This window comes from Triturus cristatus, chromosome 4_2 (assembly GCF_964204655.1).
Source record: "Triturus cristatus chromosome 4_2, aTriCri1.1, whole genome shotgun sequence".
NCBI classification, from domain to species: Eukaryota; Metazoa; Chordata; class Amphibia; order Caudata; family Salamandridae; genus Triturus; species Triturus cristatus.
Genome location: NC_140586.1, coordinates 905,552,114 through 905,573,259, shown reverse-complemented (window position 1 = coordinate 905,573,259; position 21,146 = coordinate 905,552,114).

Here is a 21,146-nt window from a genome sequence, read left to right as displayed (position 1 = left end):
GTGTCCTCCTCCTGGCAGTGGTTTCCTCTTCGCCGTCCTCGTCGATCGCACACCCCTACGTTGTACGTCTTATGAGGACTGCGCAGGCGTGCATGCGCGCACAGTCCTCCTAAGACGTAAAAAGCAGGGGTTTATGACCGGCAAGGAGGAGAGAGAAGGCAGCCAGAACAGGTAAGTGATTATTATCATGTTTTCGGTGTGGCCGCAGGGGCGAACTCCGCTAAACCGCGGAGTTGGAGTTTTTGCCTGAACTCCGTGTTCCCAAAGGAGTGCGGAGTTATCAAAACTCTGCAACTCCGCTGGTGGAGCAGGGTTCACCACCTGGGCTTAATCATAATTTACCACTTGAACTCCCATTTCTGCCACCCCATTTAATGCCACTATATCAGTTTGGGAAACCTGAGATCTCATTTCAATGTCCTTTTCTGCCTTCCCTGGACGTAAAATAAAAGAGGTAAGGTGCTGCACCCCACTTAAAATGGGGGACAGCACATCCAGCAAATGGTCAGAATTAACAATTGATTTATCCAACAAAAGCGAGATTGAGGAAAGAATCGGCTCTATAGAAAATAAGATATCAGAGCGAGCCCCCCCCTCCACTCTTCCCATCGATTTCTACATTCAATGACTGCACAAGGGCTTGTGCCCCTCTGTGTATAGAGACATCACATTTCAGGGATTTCATTGAACCTAAAAGAGAGACCCTCGAAGAAGGCATACTACTATACAATGCTGGGTTTGGAGGACGACCAATAGGACAGTCCAAAGAAGGACGCAAGACCATGTCTGAGGCAACGGGTGATTTTAAGTTAGCCTCCATAGGTTGGTTTTTCTCCATGAGAATGGCAATGTCTGGCAAAGAATAATCCTCCAATACATCGGGATCACCACTACACGCATCGCCACATAGCTCATTGTGAGTAACTCTAGAGGCCTCTTTAGTCGGAGACATTCCTAACACAGGCGCTACATTCAGGACACCAGAAAGGGACACAGGACTCTTACGCCCAGTCTCGGAGTCCAACTTGATACTGACGATGGTTGCCTCTGAAACAGCCCTTGCGTCCTCCATATCCATTTCTTCCACTGCTTCCCCTGAGCGATATGGCTCGCTGAGCTGACTTTGGGAAATGGGCTCCTCTGGGTTATGCATAAGGAGAGTAATCGGACATGGGGCTGTGCCCTGAGAGAAAACCGTAACTAAACTCAACTTTTCTTTTATTACGCCTGTGGAGATCCGCAATTTCTTGTATTCTACCCCTCTCTCCTTCGTTGAGTACAAAGACAACACGGAGGATGGGACTTCAATAGGGACAGATGGGCTTGGGGGTTCTGTTTCCGAATAGCTTTAAAAGTTTAGGGGAGCTGATGTGATTAGCAATAGGACCACTTGAACCTGAGGTGGATTAAACATCCAGAACACAGGCACCTAGAAGGCATCTTCAAAACCATCCTATAGAACCTTAAAAAGGTTGTCCACAGATATGCAGAAGTGTCCACTGGACCACAGATGCCACAAACGCCCGATGCCTACTTTCCCTCTTTCCACCACTCTGCAACTTTACTCTGCGACTCCACAATAGTTGTTAACCCTCCTCCTCAAGGGTAGAGCAGGGGCACTAAAGGGTGCACGGGAGAGCACAGGAGAGCTTATGAGTGAGGAATAAGTGAGGGTAAGTGTTTGTACAGGGAGCAGACCCCTCCCGAGGCACTAACTGCACCAGCCTAATACTGGCCACCTCTGCACCACCGGGGGGCGGAGGGACTGCGGCCTAGGCCTCCCCAACACAAAGACAGTGTTTGCCCCACTCCCTCTTGTTGCTTGCTGCTTCTATGTTGCTTATGTACTGCTTATCCTGATGCTCCTTCTATGCAGCCCTAGTCTTCTCTTCCCTTTCACCAGAGCAAGATCCCCCACTACTACCACAACTCCTGTGCAGTATAAAGGGGGGAGTGCGAGCACACCGCTCCGTAGGATGACGGAGTAGGCTTAAGCAGCACTGGAGCCCAAACTTAAAATGGATCGCAGTTTTCTATGCGCTTCTATGACTTTGGCAGAACTGGTTTGCGTCCTCAGTGCAGCACAGAAAGTGAAATGATGTGGTATTTTGGCCAGTGGTACCTTAGACCGTAGAGCCACAAAATAGCGTGAATTTTATGGCCAAGATCGAGGGCTTAAATAGGAGCTTAAAAGGGAGCTTTATACAAGGGCTTTAATATAGCCTTATAGTCCGCCGTAGCAGGCTATACCGGCTGTTAAAGGCCTGCTCCCGCGTTAAAGGCCCGAGCCGAAGGCGAGGGACTTTAACAAGGGAACGGGACTTTAATAGACGGTATAGACGGTATAGCCCTGCTACGAAGGGCTATAAGGCTATTAGAAAATTCTGCCACTAGAGGGCAGAATGTTCTAACAAATAAAACAAAGGTCTTTTGAAGCTCGAGGGGATTTAAATCCCCTCCAGCTCTGAGAGGCCTTTGTAAAACATTGGAATGTTGCTCTTTACCGGCCGTAGAAGCAGGGAGCACTCCATTGGCTTCAATGGAGCGCCCAACATTCCAATGTTCTAATAGGCTTTAAAAGCTTAAAAAGAAACGAGAACCTAAACCCTGCAAGCTGCCGGGTATAATGTCTTCTGAGGCTCTGAGACAGAGAGGGCCTGAGCGGGAGCGCACCCGGCCAAAAGCAAGCCACTCCTCATGGGAACAGTTCAGCCTGAAGGGCCAGGCTTGGTGCTCCCTAAACCGGAACATGAGCAACACAGGACTGGATTCACTCTTGTTATAGACTGTTCAGCCGGTTCCAGTGACATAGTGAGCCTGGGACCAACATCTGGGCACACCTGCTGCTCTTAGGGCGTCAAATGCAAAAAGAATAAGGTGATTGCAAGAATGAATCTCAGCCACTGACAATCGCTCAGGCCCGCATCCCAATCGATTTTCTCCCATCATGCCACCTCAGTTTGGACCCGACCATATGCAAATCAGTCTGGACCCTCTTTCTTATAGAAATACAGCCAGGCCACGTCCTCCCTGAACCAGAACCCAAACGGCCCAGGACCAGTTTCACTCTAGCTATGGGCTCTTCAGCCGGGCATAGCTAGGTTCCAGTGGCATAGTGAGCCGGGGACCTACGTCTGGGCATACTCAGTTTTAATTAACTGCATCATAATTAATAATATAAATACGAACCCTTCTAAGAATGGGCCATCCCTCTGCACATTCAAACATTGGCGTCTATGCTGAGACAACAAGGAGGAGTGAGGTATACAGATTTATGAGACAAAGCAGAGGACTGCAGGTACGAGATAAATCAGAGCGGGATTGTGCAGCTGAGGGAATGAATGTCCTGTGGGTGACTGCGACCATAATGGAGCTTCATTAGGATAAAATGTGCATGTCATGGCCTCATGAGGACCTATTACGGGCTGCTCTAGGACAAACTGAATATTTATATTAAGGTTTTTGGTTCCAGTGGCAGTGTGCCTAGTAACCACTGCTTGCTCGAGCTTGTCCCTTCCCTCCAAGTGCTGCAAAGGGGCTCAAGCGGCCTCATTAGTCGAGGCGCTAATTGGAGAGGAAGTTCTGCTCGCGTCGCCTCCCCAGCCCTCTTGGTCCTGATACTACCTGCTCCCTGTTGCAGTAATTATGAATTGACTTAATTGACTCAGCTCTGAAACCGGCGCCAGATTTGGATTCGCGGACGTTCTTACGTGACTTACGAAGAAGGGCGCTCGTCCATCACTACCCGAATTTCCGTCTCTATGGTTTGGCAGTCATTGTGTCTGCTGCCCACGTCACCATAAACATCTAAGCAACAGAGAGGGAAACGGACGTGGTCCTGTTTATTTGCGAAGAGAAAAACAATAGATACATAGGGGCAGATTTACAAGAAAGTGACGCATCTGTAGAGATGCGTCACTTTCCCTGCGCCAAGTTGCCAAATCCTTGCGTCACCATGGATGCGCCGTATTTACAATACGGCGCAAGGATTGACAGATGCATCAGAAATTCTGACGCATCTGTTGATGGAAAAGTCACGCATTGCTGGAGTCGTCTCGCAAGCACGACGCAACTCCAGCAATGCTCAGGGCCGCCCTATGCCTAACATGCTGCGTCAATTCTTACGCCTGCTTCAAGCAGGCGCAGGGTTTTGACGCAGCATGGACGTAAAAGTGACTCAGTGAAATCTTGTAGATTTCACTGCGTCACTTTTACGGGGCTTCCTGCGACAGAACGCCCACCCTGCATACATTAAACCTGACGCAGGTTTAATGTGGCGCAGGGCTTCACAACGTGACGCATCTTCCTAGGTGCGTCATGTTGTAAATGGGCCGCAACTTTTACGCTGCCGCTGCGTCACAAAAGTGACACAACGACGGTGCAAAAGTGACGCACGGGGCTTGTAAATCTGCCCCATAATCAGCTGGAAGGACAGGTATCAGTCAACCCTCCGGTCATTATGAGTCAGTAAAACCCACACAGGAGTGCAAATACATGCACGTGGAGTCTGGAACAAGTTTCTCACAATACAAAGAACTGCATCCAAATGAAATGGAAACCTTAACAAGGAGAACATCTCGAATACCAGGCTGAAGTAGTATTTAAAATGCATTGTGTCACACATAGAATCTTAAGTTTAGATCAATGAGTTACATACCATGTTCCACTTATAAATGTAAGGTCATAGAATGTTACATTCATTCGTGTCTTGCACATGGAGCTGTTTGAGATAGCTGTTGGGTTGATGAATAAAGAGATCACTTTTGGATTATTACTCTCTTCATCTTTCGATGAAGTTGCAACATCAGGCTAAAACCAGACTAGCGAGAATTTATTTCAGTCTGGAACCTAGAAAATGCAAGACCATTGAGAAAACGTTCCGCCTCCTCGTGCAGCTTCCATTAAAGGAGACAGCTCAAGTTTTGGTTTCAAATGGTCCCTTGGGAGATGGAGTATTGAAATAGAGAGCGGGTTCTGTAATTTAGGAAGAGCTGCTCTCAGGGACCGACCACCAAAATCACCCCGGATCCACCTCCGCCGGGGTCAAAATGTGAACTGAGATCCTGACCCAAACTCTGGGTCCTTAAGGGTCGACAGGTCTGAAAAGATCTGGGGGAGGCTGGAAAGGTCTGGTAGGGGCCTGATTTCAGATACGATTCCTTAGAAGTCATAACACTTACATATAGATTCGTCATTCGACAAGAAGCCCAGTGTAGTCCAATGATCTGAGACGTGATAATACTTACAGAAACCACGGATAAACCTGCAGGGCCTGCACTGGCCAGCAGGGGTTTCCTCATGGTGCTTTTCCGGACTGGGCTTTGTGCTTCCTGTAGTGGGTATAATGAGAGAAGGGGCTCAGGGAGGGGCTCAAGGAGTCAAGAGGGGAGATTCTATGACGTATCCATGTGTCCTGAGGTGTGGCTCAGCGGAGGGTCCAGGGGTTCCGAGTTGGGCCCTCAAGGCTGCATACAGGGGATTATCTGCAAAGATTACAGGTGCTGAGAGGAGGGAAACAGCAAGAGTTACAGATACTGAAAGGAAAAGCTTAGTGAGGGTCCTGGTGCCAAGAGGAGTGGCTGGCCAGCATAGGCCCCTGATAATGAGCGGGGAGGCATGGGAGGGCGCTAGTGCCGAGAGGAATATCTTGGCATGTCTTGTAGGTGTTGGTTCAATGGAACAAGTGAGGGATACAGGTGCTTAGATGAGTAGCGTAGCATGGATTCCAGGTACTGAGAGGTGTGGCCCAGCATTGGTGCCTAGTTCCTAGAAGAATAAGTCAGCATGGGTTCCAGGTACCTAGAGGAATGGCCCAGCAAGGGTGTTTGGTGCCTAGAAGACTAAGGGCCTCATTACGAGTTTGGCAGTGCAGGAGTAGGACGGTTTACCACCTCCCCGCTCCTACACCACCAAACAAAAACACTGCCCACCCACCAAATTATGATCAAATCATTGTCTGGCAGGCGGACAGCATGGTGGTCTCTCGATGGTGCAGTTAAAAGGCTCAATGACCCTTTAATACTGTCCCACTGTGGGACCGCCACAGAGTGTAAAGTCCATGCTGTGCTGGAACTTGGGGTTGAGGTGCTTGCACACAGGGGGGCACAACATGTGCCCCACTGCATGCACCTGCCTGCCTGGGGCAACGGGGGCCCTGTAGGAGCCCCTTTGTTTCTCCACCGCCAGCTTTTACATGGCGGGGCTGACTGCTATGTAAGGCTGGTGGTCGTAAAACTCATAATATGCATTGTGGTGATGCAGCAGCACCACCAACATATTCTGAGCCCCTGACTACTGTGCCACCACCAGGGAACGTGGCTCATTGGCGGTTGCGGTGGTCAAATGGTGGTTTCACCGCCAAACATATAATACAGTGGTTGGACTGCCAGTGCAGCAGTGGCTGGACCGCCACCACCATGCCCCCCTAGTGTGGTAGTCCATGGACCACCAGACTCATAATAAAACCCTAAGACATCAAGTGTTTCAGGTACTGAGAGGTTTGGCCCAGCTAGAATGGCTTGCGTCCAGGAGAGTAAGTCAGCATGGGTTCCACGTACTACAAGGTGTGGCCCATTGATGGTGTTTGGTGCCTGGAAGGGTAAGTCAGCATGGGTTCCAGGTACTGAGATGTGGGCCCAAGGAGGGTGCTTGGTGCCCAGAAGACAAAGTCAGCATGGGTTCCAGTGACTGAAGGTGGGGCGATGGATTAGTGCCTGTGGCAAGAGTCTTAAGTTTCAGATCACAAAAAATTCCTGGGTGATAACCAACCTAATAACAAATATTATAATTCAACAGTCACATTCATACCTCATTCATACCATATAGGCAAAAACACAGTTCCACAGATGTTTTGTATATCTATCCATATATATATATATATATATATATATATATATATATATATATATATTCACTGAAAAAACCATAGGTTTCAGGGATGTTATAGTTAGTTGGACATTTACCTCGTACAAAACCCTAGAAATTCCCCTGTTATAGTTAGTTGAGCTAACTATAACTCGCGCCCCCGCAATGTACTGCTGATGACATCACATATTACATCATTCATGACATGGTCAGTGACATCACGGATGACATCACTGATGACATCTCAAATGACATCACTGATAAGAGCACCATTAGGCATCGCAAACAAACAACATTTTTAAGGGATGAAAATGACTATGAGTCTGGGAGAATCCTAACATTTGCCAGGAAGTATGATGCACCCAGAAAACAACTACTACAGCATAAAACAAGTGAGGTATCATCACGTGATACATCTGAGTCTGAAATTTAAGCTCCCGAAGGTGAGCAAGTAACAAGAAGAAAGGAGAAGAACACTGAAATAGCGTCTACAACCACTTTTTTTCACGAGTATCAGTTAATGAGAGAAGCAAGACAGCGCCCACCAGCAAGAACCCTTCCCCCGGAAAGAAGAAATGAAAAACCCGACGGGAAAGGAAGGGGAAGAGATACTTCACCGATTGGACGGAGAACAAGGAGCAAGCGGGGGGAGGGGGGAAACGGAATCAGAAATAAGACCAGAGAAGAAAACAGTGATTAATCTTTCCAGCAGGCAAATCACTCAAGAAGAAACCAAAATCCTAGAGTTAGGTCTTAGCTTCTGTCCGGCGACGCAATTTGAATACACTAATGTGCGTATTGATCTGTATAAATTTATACGCAAATTGAAACTGTTGAATATACATACGTTACATCCACAGAAGAGTAAGGAAACAACAGACACCATCACTGTGAAAGAAAGTGAATCACTTACAGGAATGGAACTAAGTGTCCTCCAGGCTATGAGGGAATTAGAAACGGGAATCAGCAGTAACCAGGATGATCCGAATGAGACTATAGATTTCCTGGAAGAGATGGGGATCACACAAAAAGGTGCCACAAGCACCCTAAGAAAAAAATCACGTTTCATCCCACAGTCATCCCATGATGCAATAGATACATTTCATGACCTGGTAATAGAGGACCTGAAGAAATTACAAGCCAAGGGTCCAAACTTGACTAAGGAGAATCTAACAACTCATCAGAGAAAACTAATAACGAACTTGAGTGAAGATAACACTCTAAGAATCAAATCCTCGGACAAAGGGGGAAATGTGGTGTTAATGGATAAATCACTCTACCTCAAGGAAGCAAGAAGATTACTCTCGGACTCAAGCTGTTACGATATCTCAACTTATATGACATATGAGAAGAGTATAAAAAAAAATCTTCAACTTGCCAAGAAGTGGAGGGATAAGGGCACATTGGGTGAAAAAGATTTCAAATTCATCTGTTGTGAATCACCCGAGTTACCAACGTTTTATTTTCTCCCTAAAGTGCAGAAGAGTACTGCAAATCCACCAGGGAGACCAATTGTCTCTTCAAAGAACAGTCTATTGGAAAATACCTCAATATACATTGACTGTTTTCTGAAACCCTTGGTAACTGATCTTAGCTTTTATGTAAGAGACACAAAAGACTTTTTGAGAATCATTGCAAATATCGATTGGGAACCAGACATGTTACTGGTAAATCTCGATATAACAAGTCTTTACACGAGCATACAACATCAGAAGAGACTCGAAGCAGTAGAGTTCTTTATAAAAAAGAGAAATTTGAAATTTTATGAACACAACATCATGCTTAAAGAATTGATTACATACTGTCTCTACAATAACTTCTTTTTATTTTCAGGAGAAATATATCACCAACAACAGGGTACCGCGATGGGCACGTGCTTCACCCCCAGCAATGCAAATTTATTCGTTGGCTGGTGGGAGAAGCACGTGGCCTGGGCAGGCAATAATGAAGCTTGGTTGGAAAAAGTTGTTCTCTGGTCTCGGTACATTGACGACCTCTTCATTATTTGGAGAGGATCGATGGAAGAGGCCACAACGTACATAGCAGAGCTCAACAAAAATTAACTTGAGATTCACTGAATGTGTGAGTCAGACCAATGTACCCTATCTTGACCTAATGGTATATGTAAAAGAGAATAAGTTAGAGACTACTCTTTACAGGAAGCCCACTGCGGGAAACAGCGTGTTATACGCAATAGTTTTCATCCTAAGAGTGTGATTAGTGGAGTACCGTATGGGGAGCTTATAAGATTGAGACGTAACTGCTCACTTGATGAGGATTTCAACAAGGAGAGTAGCAATGTTTACAACAGGTTCCTTAGAAGAGAATATAGGAAAGAGACCCTCATTAATGCTAAGAGAAAGATCAGAGAGGTAGAAAGGAAGGACCTCCTGTTAGAAATTGGGGGGGGGAGTAAAGTTCCTATTTTAGAACCCCAGGGGAAAGTGAGGATGATAACAGAATATAAAACAGGATCCACAGAAGTCTTTCAAATTTTCAGGAGAAATTGGAAGATATTAAAATCAGATCATGTAATAGGACCTATCATTCCGCAGACCCCATTGATAACATACAGGAGAGGACCAGCATTGAGAGATCAGTTAGTGAGGAGCCACTTCACAAAAGCCCCTAAGAAAAACGATCTGATTAGGGGATTTTTTCCATACATGAATTGCAAGGCATGCAAAAATAGTCCTAAAGTGAAAGATTACAGCATACCAGGAAGGAAGACCAGACGAATGATTAGCAAACTCATGAACTGTAATTCTGACTATACGGTCTATTGTTTGCTGTGACCATGCAACAGGAGATATGTAGGTAGTACGATCCATCCTCCTAAAAAAAGAATTCTTGAGCACATGCGTGCCATCAAAAATCGTGATGTAGCATATCCTGTTGCACGGCACTTTACGGAGAAACATGAGTCAAATGTCAATTTATTGCGATTCTTTTGTCTAGACCGTGTTCCCAAGAACGAAAGAGGGGGGAACAGAACTAAAAAATTAAGAAAACTTGACTCGTGATACATTGTAGAATTGCAAACTAAGACCCTGAAAGGGTTAAATAATGAGGAAGAGCTTTGGGTCCATATAGAATAAAGATTAAGGAAGAGAAAACAGAGAGTATTCTCTTTTGGTGGGGCCCATTCAGGGCATAATGAATTGAAAAATGATGATTATTCAGTACCCTGGTGAATGAGGAACCCACTGTGGGTTTGATTGTAGACATCATGAATTGTGTAATTTGTGAACAAAAACAATTAATGAATTTTAATTACTTGATTTGTACATAGATGTTTCAAAAGAATGCATTATGAAATATAAGACAGGGAATATATATTTCATTGACATCTTGGAAGTTCACATATATCAAAGACCTTTTCTGACATTTCATCACGGCCACCGCAATCACTGAGTAGTGTTAACAATGATCCCTTTTTCTATGTTTATGAACTGCCAGTCCTCTCTCTTTCTTTATTGTTTATTGAATATTGTTTGTTTGCATATAAAAAAAAACTCGTTTGAAACCAGAATGTGACACTGAGGAAGGCGTGCAGCCGAAACGCGTCTGTCCATTTTTCGTGTGTGTCGATTAAATTTACTAAATTACGTTGCCAGAGTGCGCCTCGTTTTGTGACTGCAACTGTGGGAGGAGGTCACTTGTCGGAATATATATATATATATATATATATATATATATATATATATATATATATATATATGTATATGGCATCATCTATCATGTTGGAGGCCCACTGAGGGTTTTTGAAATGGAACAATTGCATGTAAGAGGCCACAACCTACTAAGGAAAAATTATGTAAAGGCACTGTATAAAACAGTACAAACTGAACAATTACGGACTTCCTATCCCAGCATGCAACACAAGTTGTATCATCCAGTCACATGCTGAAGAGTGCCTACTTAAACGCACGGAAACTGTGCCATTACATCGGATGCCTGTGAACAAGGGGTATGAGGCCCCGAAACGCGTAAGGCTGCAATTTTACTCCCAGAGAAGATGTTGCTGTGCCAATAAAGAGACTGGCTTTGAGTGAGCTTTCGAATCGAGGGTGCTTTGTTTGAAAAATTAATGGCGGCAATCCAGCCGCGAAAGCGCACCGCCCCTTATGTCCGGGGGCCAAGGAGACAACGAACTGTTCGGCAGTCTCCCCTTTGGAAAACCAGTCGGCGCAAATGGCATCATCTATCATGTTGGAGGCCCACTGAGGGTTTTTGAAATGGAACAATTGCATGTAAGAGGCCACAACCTACTAAGGAAAAATTATGTAAAGGCACTGTATAAAACAGTACAAACTGAACAATTACGAACTTCCTATCCCAGCATGCAACACAAGTTGTATCATCCAGTCACATGCTGAAGAGTGCCTACTTAAACGCACGGAAACTGTGCCATTACATCGGATGCCTGTGAACAAGGGGTATGAGGCCCCGAAACGCGTAAGGCTGCAATTTTACTCCCAGAGAAGATGTTGCTGTGCCAATAAAGAGACTGGCTTTGAGTGAGCTTTCGAATCGAGGGTGCTTTGTTTGAAAAATTAATGGCGGCAATCCAGCCGCGAAAGCGCACCGCCCCTTATGTCCGGGGGCCAAGGAGACAACGAACTGTTCGGCAGTCTCCCCTTTGGAAAACCAGTCGGCGCAAATGGCATCATCTATCATGTTGGAGGCCCACTGAGGGTTTTTGAAATGGAACAATTGCATGTAAGAGGCCACAACCTACTAAGGAAAAATTATGTAAAGGCACTGTATAAAACAGTACAAACTGAACAATTACGGACTTCCTATCCCAGCATGCAACACAAGTTGTATCATCCAGTCACATGCTGAAGAGTGCCTACTTAAACGCACGGAAACTGTGCCATTACATCGGATGCCTGTGAACAAGGGGTATGAGGCCCCGAAACGCGTAAGGCTGCAATTTTACTCCCAGAGAAGATGTTGCTGTGCCAATAAAGAGACTGGCTTTGAGTGAGCTTTCGAATCGAGGGTGCTTTGTTTGAAAAATTAATGGCGGCAATCCAGCCGCGAAAGCGCACCGCCCCTTATGTCCGGGGGCCAAGGAGACAACGAACTGTTCGGCAGTCTCCCCTTTGGAAAACCAGTCGGCGCAAATGGCATCATCTATCATGTTGGAGGCCCACTGAGGGTTTTTGAAATGGAACAATTGCATGTAAGAGGCCACAACCTACTAAGGAAAAATTATGTAAAGGCACTGTATAAAACAGTACAAACTGAACAATTACGGACTTCCTATCCCAGCATGCAACACAAGTTGTATCATCCAGTCACATGCTGAAGAGTGCCTACTTAAACGCACGGAAACTGTGCCATTACATCGGATGCCTGTGAACAAGGGGTATGAGGCCCCGAAACGCGTAAGGCTGCAATTTTACTCCCAGAGAAGATGTTGCTGTGCCAATAAAGAGACTGGCTTTGAGTGAGCTTTCGAATCGAGGGTGCTTTGTTTGAAAAATTAATGGCGGCAATCCAGCCGCGAAAGCGCACCGCCCCTTATGTCCGGGGGCCAAGGAGACAACGAACTGTTCGGCAGTCTCCCCTTTGGAAAACCAGTCGGCGCAAATGGCATCATCTATCATGTTGGAGGCCCACTGAGGGTTTTTGAAATGGAACAATTGCATGTAAGAGGCCACAACCTACTAAGGAAAAATTATGTAAAGGCACTGTATAAAACAGTACAAACTGAACAATTACGGACTTCCTATCCCAGCATGCAACACAAGTTGTATCATCCAGTCACATGCTGAAGAGTGCCTACTTAAACGCACGGAAACTGTGCCATTACATCGGATGCCTGTGAACAAGGGGTATGAGGCCCCGAAACGCGTAAGGCTGCAATTTTACTCCCAGAGAAGATGTTGCTGTGCCAATAAAGAGACTGGCTTTGAGTGAGCTTTCGAATCGAGGGTGCTTTGTTTGAAAAATTAATGGCGGCAATCCAGCCGCGAAAGCGCACCGCCCCTTATGTCCGGGGGCCAAGGAGACAACGAACTGTTCGGCAGTCTCCCCTTTGGAAAACCAGTCGGCGCAAATGGCATCATCTATCATGTTGGAGGCCCACTGAGGGTTTTTGAAATGGAACAATTGCATGTAAGAGGCCACAACCTACTAAGGAAAAATTATGTAAAGGCACTGTATAAAACAGTACAAACTGAACAATTACGGACTTCCTATCCCAGCATGCAACACAAGTTGTATCATCCAGTCACATGCTGAAGAGTGCCTACTTAAACGCACGGAAACTGTGCCATTACATCGGATGCCTGTGAACAAGGGGTATGAGGCCCCGAAACGCGTAAGGCTGCAATTTTACTCCCAGAGAAGATGTTGCTGTGCCAATAAAGAGACTGGCTTTGAGTGAGCTTTCGAATCGAGGGTGCTTTGTTTGAAAAATTAATGGCGGCAATCCAGCCGCGAAAGCGCACCGCCCCTTATGTCCGGGGGCCAAGGAGACAACGAACTGTTCGGCAGTCTCCCCTTTGGAAAACCAGTCGGCGCAAATGGCATCATCTATCATGTTGGAGGCCCACTGAGGGTTTTTGAAATGGAACAATTGCATGTAAGAGGCCACAACCTACTAAGGAAAAATTATGTAAAGGCACTGTATAAAACAGTACAAACTGAACAATTACGGACTTCCTATCCCAGCATGCAACACAAGTTGTATCATCCAGTCACATGCTGAAGAGTGCCTACTTAAACGCACGGAAACTGTGCCATTACATCGGATGCCTGTGAACAAGGGGTATGAGGCCCCGAAACGCGTAAGGCTGCAATTTTACTCCCAGAGAAGATGTTGCTGTGCCAATAAAGAGACTGGCTTTGAGTGAGCTTTCGAATCGAGGGTGCTTTGTTTGAAAAATTAATGGCGGCAATCCAGCCGCGAAAGCGCACCGCCCCTTATGTCCGGGGGCCAAGGAGACAACGAACTGTTCGGCAGTCTCCCCTTTGGAAAACCAGTCGGCGCAAATGGCATCATCTATCATGTTGGAGGCCCACTGAGGGTTTTTGAAATGGAACAATTGCATGTAAGAGGCCACAACCTACTAAGGAAAAATTATGTAAAGGCACTGTATAAAACAGTACAAACTGAACAATTACGGACTTCCTATCCCAGCATGCAACACAAGTTGTATCATCCAGTCACATGCTGAAGAGTGCCTACTTAAACGCACGGAAACTGTGCCATTACATCGGATGCCTGTGAACAAGGGGTATGAGGCCCCGAAACGCGTAAGGCTGCAATTTTACTCCCAGAGAAGATGTTGCTGTGCCAATAAAGAGACTGGCTTTGAGTGAGCTTTCGAATCGAGGGTGCTTTGTTTGAAAAATTAATGGCGGCAATCCAGCCGCGAAAGCGCACCGCCCCTTATGTCCGGGGGCCAAGGAGACAACGAACTGTTCGGCAGTCTCCCCTTTGGAAAACCAGTCGGCGCAAATGGCATCATCTATCATGTTGGAGGCCCACTGAGGGTTTTTGAAATGGAACAATTGCATGTAAGAGGCCACAACCTACTAAGGAAAAATTATGTAAAGGCACTGTATAAAACAGTACAAACTGAACAATTACGGACTTCCTATCCCAGCATGCAACACAAGTTGTATCATCCAGTCACATGCTGAAGAGTGCCTACTTAAACGCACGGAAACTGTGCCATTACATCGGATGCCTGTGAACAAGGGGTATGAGGCCCCGAAACGCGTAAGGCTGCAATTTTACTCCCAGAGAAGATGTTGCTGTGCCAATAAAGAGACTGGCTTTGAGTGAGCTTTCGAATCGAGGGTGCTTTGTTTGAAAAATTAATGGCGGCAATCCAGCCGCGAAAGCGCACCGCCCCTTATGTCCGGGGGCCAAGGAGACAACGAACTGTTCGGCAGTCTCCCCTTTGGAAAACCAGTCGGCGCAAATGGCATCATCTATCATGTTGGAGGCCCACTGAGGGTTTTTGAAATGGAACAATTGCATGTAAGAGGCCACAACCTACTAAGGAAAAATTATGTAAAGGCACTGTATAAAACAGTACAAACTGAACAATTACGGACTTCCTATCCCAGCATGCAACACAAGTTGTATCATCCAGTCACATGCTGAAGAGTGCCTACTTAAACGCACGGAAACTGTGCCATTACATCGGATGCCTGTGAACAAGGGGTATGAGGCCCCGAAACGCGTAAGGCTGCAATTTTACTCCCAGAGAAGATGTTGCTGTGCCAATAAAGAGACTGGCTTTGAGTGAGCTTTCGAATCGAGGGTGCTTTGTTTGAAAAAATATATATATATATATATATATATATATATATATTCAGTGAAAAAACCATAGGTTTCACACACGTTATAGTTAGGAATTAGCATTTAAAAAACCTTAGAAATTCAGTGAAAAAACCATAGGTTTCACACATGTTATAGTTAGCTGGACATTTTACTCGTAAAAAACCAATGAAATTCCCCCGTTATAGTTAGTTCAGCTAACTATAACTCGCGCGCCCGCAATGAACTGCTGATGACGTCACATATTACATCACTCATGACATGGTCAGTGACATCACTCATGACATCACTGATGACATCTCAAATGACATCACTGATGACCTCACTGATGACATCATCCAGTGAATGTGTGTTTTTCTGAAAATTAAATATGTTTTATATATGTATATCTCAAGGTTGATGGAAGAATAAATGGGTATATTACTGTCTAAATGGATGATTTCTTTTTGAAAAATTGATTATGTAACTGACTGATTAAGTGTATCATAGTGAATACATGGCTTAGTGAGTAATGTTTAAATATATAAATATTTGTATCATTTTTTCTCATTGTGTATAAGTGGCTGCATGGGTTGGTGAGTAGCTACATGGGTGTCTATATAGGTTATTAGTTGGTTTTTTGAGTATCAGTCTGAGTGTCTGCATGGTTCGGTGGGGGGTATGACGTAGTGCATAGGTGCATGAATGAGTGACTCACTGTTTGTATGTGTTGAACAGAGCATGTGTGCAGGACTGCATGGGTGGATGAGTGTGTGTATGGGTGTGTTAGTGAGTGAATGACTGTCTCAATAGTGTCTTTATGAGTAACTACATATGTTTAAAACTAGTATATGTGACTATTGGTTTATATATGTGAGTATATGTGAGAGTGAGAGATTGAAAGAGTTCCTGTATGAATAAGTATGTATTTCCATAAGTGATTGTTTAAAAGACTAAGTATGTGTAAGTTTCCGTAGAAGTAAGTGTGGTGGTGTGTGTATAACTGTATATGCAAGTAAATGTATGTTTGATTCTTTATTAGCATGAGTGACTATGTGTGTGAGTAGCTCTATGGATGAGTGGCATTGTGTAACAGGATGTATAGGTGTATGAGTACATATGATAAGTGAGTACATGTATGAGTGACTGTATTGGACTGTTGGTGAATGAGTGGATGTGTATGTGGATCTTAGAATTACTGAAGAGGTTGTTGTAACTGTTATTGGTATGTCCATTGTTTTGTAAATTTTAGTCTCTATTTTTGAATGTGTGTATCAAAGGTTTTATTAGGGGAAGAGGAGGTCTGCCACTCTATCACAAGGATGATGTCATCAGTGAGGTCATCAGTGATGTCATTTGAGATGTCATCAGTGATGTCATGAGTGATGTCACTGACCATGTCATGAGTGATGTAATATGTGACGTCATCAGCAGTTCATTGCGGGCGCGCGAGTTATAGTTAGCTGAACTAACTATAACGGGGGAATTTCATTGGTTTTTTACGAGTAAAATGTCCAGCTAACTATAACATGTGTGAAACCTATGGTTTTTTCACTGAATTTCCAAGGTTTTTTAAATGCTAATTCCTAACTATAACGTGTGTGAAACCTATGGTTTTTTCACTGAATTTCTAAGGTTTTTTAAATGCTAATTCCTAACTATAACGTGTGTGAAACCCATGGTTTTTTCAGTGAATTTGCAAGGTTTTTTAAATGCTAATTCCTAACTATAACGTGTGTGAAACCCATGGTTTTTTCAGTGAATTTGCAAGGTTTTTTAAATGCTAATTTTTTTTTCTTCTATTTTTTCTAACATATTTTTATTTTAATTTTCTTACCTTTTATAAAGACTATGATTAAATTTTTAAAATTCTTTAATATGTTTTTTATTATATATTTTTTAAAATAAACATGTAAAATTTATTTGCAGTACTTTTTTTCTATTTTTTGTAAAAAAATTTTAGTACGCGTACCGTAAGCTCACGGTAAGCGTACGGTTCACGCAACGTCCGTAATTTTCCTACGCTGCTTGCGTATAGTTACGCAATTTGCGTAGCCGCGCGTACTCCGCGTGGGACGCGTACGCGTGTACGCTACACGCGCACGTTACGCGGAAGTGCCGGGAGTGACTGTTATGCGCATGCGCGCAAGCGCGTGTCTTTTTTACGCGCATGCGCACTTTTGCCGTAAGCGTACCGTAAGCGTACCGTAAGCGTACGGTAGGTCATGTGATCATGAAACACAACTTTTGATTGGTTGAAACTACTTTCAGTTCTAGAACTCTCCTACACCACACCCATTCCCCTCATTTCTGCTTGTGATCCCTTGGGAGAAGGAGCTGGTTTGTCTTTGGGATACGATGGCAGAACAGCAGAGCTCTTCTGAGAGTGAGGCTAGCACTAGCAGCACTGTCTTGAGGCAGAGATCGAGGAAACAAAAGCCCTCTTATGTATGGGATTATTTTACTTTTCCTGAAGGCCAGCAAAAGGTAAATGCACCCTTAGTGACTTGTAAGCTGTGTAAGCGTGTACTTTCTAGAGGTAATCCTAACAGGAAGTATTCCTTTGGGAATCACACCATGAAGAGACACCTCCAGGATGTACACAGAAGGACACATGGTCATCTTTTTGGAGGTAACTCTTCAGAAAGACAAGCCAGTACATCCACAGCAGCTCAACCTGAACCATCATCTGCAGGGCTGACTCCTTCTTCTGCAGGTCAGGTGAGCCCTTCATCTGTGGGGGGAGAATCTCCTTTTGCTGGCCCTCTGGAAATCAACCCTCGATTTCGGAAGGTTGATATTCGATGCACATTTTGTCAAGATCTAATTTGCTATAGGGAGACCAGTGTTTCCCTAGTGAACAACAAAATAGATCAACACATTTGTCGCTTTGAATAATTTTCCCATGCTTCCTTTCCTCTGTCCCTGCATGAACACAACGGTTCTTTTAAGAGCCAACCTTATCTTTCATCTTTTTTTTACATATGTTTTTAAAAACTTTTTTTTATTTTTTTTTACCGTACGCGTACGGTGCGCGTACTTTTTTTTTTTTTTTTAAAAAACACTAAAAATCAATAAACACATTACAAGGTCCTTGAGAGACTACAATTATTATTATTGACTTACCATACTCACTGAAAAAATATTTATTCATTTGTTTTTTTTAAAAATAGTTTTAAAAATGTTTGTAGTTTTCGAAAATTTTCTATATCTATCTGGAAAAAAAGAAAAAAGTATTAATATTTTTAAAACATTTTATAATACAGTACACATATTTACATTTTTTTCCATAAAATATTTTTGCCTTATTTTTGCTGTTTTCAGAATATATTGCATTTCACTATAAATTGTGAAAGCAATTGCATTCATCATTTTACAGCGGGCAAAAAAAAATAACAATCACAAAGATTGTATTAAAAAAGCCCTGATTCTTTTTTTACTTAAACTTAACATTATAGAAATGCATAATATTCTAAAAAAATATCATCTAATACCAATACTTATTTCTTTAAAATACCGTCTGATATGTTTGTTTCAGAAGTATAATCACAATATTATATCTCAAATAACTCCAAAATACATCTGATTTCATTTCCTTTAGACCAAATAGTAATTTTAAAATTCTTTTTTGATTAAATTTCCAATGGTAATCCAATAAAATTCGAAAGTTTTATTTGTACAGATCTCACCGATTCTCTGTAACAATTCCTTTATTGTATTTAAATATATTACTACATTTCTTTTCACAATAGTCACAAAACGAAATTTCTATGCCAATTTGAATGCACACTAACTGCTCTTTTTTTTGGGCAAGTGAAAATCACTTTTACAAACTGTCACATTATGAAACCACTTTTCAGATTTTTTAAAAAGCCCATGTCCAGACTGCTACACTACAGCAAGGGCAACCAGCCTTAGTGATGCTGAATGTATTTGCATTACAGACTGAAACCTGAAAACCCCACTCGCTTGTAAATACTGTGCATGACTATACATGGCAAGCACATGGGTGTGTGCTAAGACTCTGCTTCTTCCCCCAAAAATTCGCTCCCCCTTTCCATCTAATGCAACTGTGAAATCACCAGAGCAAGACGCAATAAATCTCTGCCTATAATTCCTCTCTGCACACAGAGTCATGTTTTCACATTAGTCCCAAAACGAAATTTCTTTGCCAATTTGAAAGCACACTTACTGCTCGTTTTTTTTTTCGGCGCAAGTGAAAATCACTTTTACAGACTGACACATTATGAAACCACTTTTTTTGATTTATTTAAATGCACATGTCCAAACTGTTTTTTCAGACCACCACCATGTGTATTCTCGGTGACTGCCTACACTCCAGCAAGGGCAACCAGCCTTAGTGATGCTGAATGTATTTGCATTACAGACTGAAACCTGAAAACCCCACTCGCTTGTAAATACTGTGCATGACTATACATGGCAAGCACATGGGTGTGTGCTAAGACTCTGCTTCTTCCCCCAAAAATTCGCTCCCCCTTTCCATCTAATGCAACTGTGAAATCACCAGAGCAAGACACAATAAATCTCTGCCTATAATTCCTCTCTGCACACAGAGTCATGTTTTCACATTAGTCCCAAAACGAAATTTCTTTGCCAATTTGAAAGCACACTTACTGCTCTTTTTTTTTCGGGGCAAGTGAAAATCACTTTTACAGACTGACACATTATGAAACCACCATGTGTAACTACAACAAAAACAATTTCCATTTCTATTATTCATTTCTTAAGTTACCACATACATCCCCTCTCAAACTGTAAACTCACCTTTAAAATTAGTTAGTTGTGAAAGAAATGTGACACTCAAACAGCAGATTATCAGAGCCAGGATCTCTGTTGTGTTCACCTCTCTCCTCTCAGCAGAACCAGATAATGGCAAACTTTCCCTCTATTTTTCCACACATATACTTGTAAGTTTCAAATCTCAGTGCTTCCCCCTTTTTTTCAAATGTAATCACACATTTCTATTGGTTGAAAACCAACCCTTTTCCAAAAGTACCCTTCCCCCAACTTGACTTCTGCCTAGTACCCTTCCCCCAACTTGACTTCTGCCTGCTACCATAGCAACAGCTCATGGAACACTGCTGTGTTGAGTTAGGTCAGAAGTTCGCCAAACAATGTTTCAATTCCACAGAGCAAGAGTGCTTGACTTTTCAAACCTAACAGCAAATCCATAGTACTGTTCTTTGGTTACACATTTTTTTTTACCAATACAAAACATGCTTCTATTAATTTACACATACAGCCTAGTTTTTATTCTAGAATGGTATGAAACAGCCAATCAGTTCTTTTTGTTTTGAAAAAAATATGTATGCCTCCATTTCCAAACTGTCTTTCTTTTCATATTGCCATTCTACTGAAAGACACCTCCTGAGTGCATCCAGTTCTCCTTTGAAGATGTTCACAGTGTGGATTGTAGGGCACAGCTATGTCTTCTGGAGTGAAAAGTTTGCAGAGAAAACAGGTATGGTGAGAGACCTTGCTTTGCCAAATGTAGACATTAAATGGATTGGTCAGAGAGGGTTAAAGTGGCACCAATTGATGCCATTGGTGAAATCCTTCATTCAAATCCAACACCCTGACCTCATAATAGTGCACTGTGGTGGCAATGACCTAGGCACTTTGACTGGGGTAGGTCTGGAAATGCTTATGAAGGACACCTTTGCACAACTGTTTACACTTTTCCCTAAAACTGCCTTTGTGTTTTCCAACATATGCCAAAGGCAAAAATGGAACTGGTCCAATCATTTCTGTCCACAGATTGACAAAGCAAGAAAGCACGTCAACAAATCTGTTTCTGCTTTCCTCCGTGACTATGGTATGGGTGCCATTTACCACAACAACTTGCGTTATGACATGCAGGACATTTATAGAGGAGATGGTGTGCACTTCAATGATGAAGGGAACAGAGTCTTCCTCTTGAACCTTAGACTCTGCATCGGTACTTACTTGTAGGTACCACTTAAAAAATGACTTC